The following is a 3,506-nucleotide window of genomic DNA, read 5'->3' as shown; positions in this document are numbered from 1 at the left end:
GGGGATTTTAATGCGGTTGAGAGGGGAGGAATTGCTTCCGTCAACCGTCCGGCCGTATATCTGATCGCACTTAAATTATAATTGAGGTATAGTCGATTTAAATTGTGAATAAAATTATATTTGAGCGTATTATGTTTATATTATTGAGCACAGCCGAGTCGCGGTATTGAGCAGTGCCGAGTCGAGTACCGAGTAGAGGGTGACGTGACACAATCTGGTATGTCTCTGAACAACGTTCGACACTTGCACGAGATATTTTCTCCAAAAAGAAGGAGCTCAACCCAGGGATCAAATGGTTTATAATGACAAGAGATATTACATTCAAAAAATAAGTGGGAGGTAGATTCTGGCAAAGAGCTGCATAGCCCACTTAGTAAGTATGCTCATATGTTTCTTCCGAGCAAATTATCTACAGTTTTAAGACCGCTAAATGAAGTATTCGACAATAGACTCAGTATCTCAGCATATAATTATTATGCCAATCATATTTAAATAAAAAAGGTTTTTGAGTCATCAGTGAAAGATTTAAAAGAGAAGTTGCCCTTCTACCAAATTTTCACTTTGCATATGGATTTGACAACCACAACTAGCGTGCAAGTGAATCAAACTGACTCGTATGCTAGGGTATGCTAGCTGTGGCTCTACTCAATAAATGATTCCTGAGATGGGCTCAATAAACTAATGAGTTAAGCTTGAGCAATCATTGACTCGACTAGTTAGCTTATAAATCGGCTCCTTAAAAAAATATTAATGTAAGATATATTATTTTTCATGAGTTTAAGTATATAGTTATTAAAAAAAATTAAAAATTATATCTCACTTTTTTTTTTATCAAGTGATTATTTATATTTCCTCTTCTAATTTCTCAAAATTTCAACATTTTCTAATAATAGTTCTTTGAATTTTAATCATTTTATCTCTTTCATAATAAATGAGTTTGCTCGTGAGCTGACTCGAACTCCTAAAATAAAACTGGAATTCGACTCGACTCGTTTACACCCTATTCTCCTAAATATACTTATTGAAATTTTAAAAGTTCATTTCAATTATAAATAAGAGTTAAATTTAGTTAATTTGAATTTTATTGATAAACTATATAATATACTTATGCAAGAATACTCTCCGAAGGCTCAATTGTTATGTTATTTGGTCTAATGGCTAGTGCCAGTTTGATCCTTTCTGGCCTGCTTGTGTTGTGTCATTGCTCGTCTCTCTAATTGATTCACCTTGTCTTTACTACTTTCAGTTGCTCAGTACTATTATTCTGGTGGACAATATGGCCTAAATCTGGCCTTAGCTGCATGCTGATATTTGCTGCTCTTAGGCGTCGTCGTCTCTAACAGTTTTTCTCCATTTCGTGGGTAAATCCCGTTGACATATAAAAATTTAGCGGGTGAACAGTGGCGTGCCATGATGAAATAGCGGCAAAATTGACGCTCGGTTTGAGCGACGGAAAAACGGTTGTTTGTCGTTCCATTGGAGATGCCCTTAGTTCATACTGCTTTATATTGTTGGGTTTTTGCTATTGTGGATGAGGAGTAAACATCACAACGATGAAATACACAAGAAAATAAAAATAGCGAAAAAATAAAGGACATCAGGATTAAATGTGAATCTGTATGCATGCTGCTAAGAAAAATCAATAAATCCTAACTTGAATGATCAGTTATGAGAAGTTAGCAGAAGAGTAACTGATCAGAAAATTAACATTTAAAAGCAGCTCTTGCCATGCAAAACTCCTGCAGACAAAGCATATAAGTTCCAAATTCTGCAGGCTTCAATATATAGCAACTGGATTACAATACTAATCATCTTGTCAAAATGAACCTTATCATCAACAATGGTTGTTTTCAAAGAATCTATTAAGTTTGTAACTTTGTTTTCTGCAAGTTCTTCTTTGAAGTTCTAGCTGTTTTACCCTTAGCACATCTCTTTTCCTGTTATTACTTCTACTTCTTTTTTCTTAACTCCTCTAAAATAAGTACCTATACATTCCTCATGCACTAATCTACATTCAATGCTAAAATGCCCATTCATTGATCCATTCCATTGAGGAAAAAAAAAAAAGTTTAGATTTGTGCAAAATGATGAAGTTTGAAGAGAAAATTTATAATACCCTATTTTGTAAATTTGCATTTTTTTTTATCTATTTCAGTAATAAGAATGCTAGGAATTGAGAAGATGATGAAATTCTCCTCTATTGAAGTTTTATTTTTGTCTACTTTCAACTTAAGCTTGACCAGGAGACGTCCATTGGCCTATTAAAAAATATCCCAATTATATAAAATGCTTAAAACACAATGTAAATTTGGCTTGAATTGATTTTGTGCTCCATTCTAGGCCAGAAAATGATTCAAATGGCTTTCGAGCAAACTCCATCCTAGGTTAAAAAATGATGCAAACTGTAAATAAATTTGACCTCGAATTTGCTTGAGTATGTTTCTAGTAGAGTGAAATAAGCATGTATACATATAATGTAAGAATCAGGTATGGTTGAACTTAACAATATTGAAGATATCTTATTAGGAATACTAAATACAATATCAAAAGATCTGGGTAGTCTTAAGTCAATACATAGGGTTGTCAATATTTGACATGACCCGTAAATCTGACTCGAACTCGACCCGAAAATTTTAGGTTCGGGTTTCGTTTTTCAACCCGTATGAAATTTCGGGTTTGGTTCGGGTCAACCCGGGAAACCCGAATGTCACCCGGTTCGACCCGATTTGCAAACCAGCCCCTGATATTTACCTTTTTATCCTTAGGGCTTTTAAACTTGCGTATTCGACATTCGAGAGTTGAAATATCGCTCGTCTCTCTTTGAGCGCGAAATGTCCAAGCTAGGGCTGCTCGATTTCGCAGATATTCCTGCCTTATGCCAGGATATTTTCAGCTTTTCTCCTCCTCTGCGACTTTGCATCCTCGACTCATTGATTTCTCTATCAATATATCTTAAATCTTGCCAGTGTTAACATTCTTTCAATTATCTTTATGACTCATGAGTCTTGCTTTTTTATTTTATTTTATGAGTTACTAAGTAACTGCTAGAGTGTTAGTTTTGATTTATTTGGTTCTTTCTTCTAATTTGAAGCTGTTGTGGTTTTAAAATGCCGATTAGTGCATCACATTTTACACATTTTCTATTCGTTTTATTAGGGGATTTTGATTTTATTAGGCAGTTATAATAAGATTAGTGTTTTGAAATGTCAATTATGATTTTGAAATGTCGATTCGGGTTTTGAAAATTGAAATGTTGAGTTATTGTTGGTAGTTGGCTATCTTTGATTCTATGTTATAGCAATATATATTATTCTGCTTGATTAAAATTTGATACCTATTATGAGATATTGGAATATTCATAGTAATATCTATTATTTGGTAGGCTGTTGGCTATCTTTGATTCTATGTTGGCAGTTGGTCTGGATATTTTCAGTTGTTGTTAGCATTTGTCAATATCTGATTCTATGTTAGCCTTAAATTATGAAATTTGCTATCATAATTCATAT

This window comes from Dendrobium catenatum, unplaced genomic scaffold, assembly GCF_001605985.2.
Source record: "Dendrobium catenatum unplaced genomic scaffold, ASM160598v2 fragScaff_scaffold_1347, whole genome shotgun sequence".
In the NCBI taxonomy this organism is placed as follows: domain Eukaryota; kingdom Viridiplantae; phylum Streptophyta; class Magnoliopsida; order Asparagales; family Orchidaceae; genus Dendrobium; species Dendrobium catenatum.
This window is presented reverse-complemented; position numbering follows the sequence as displayed.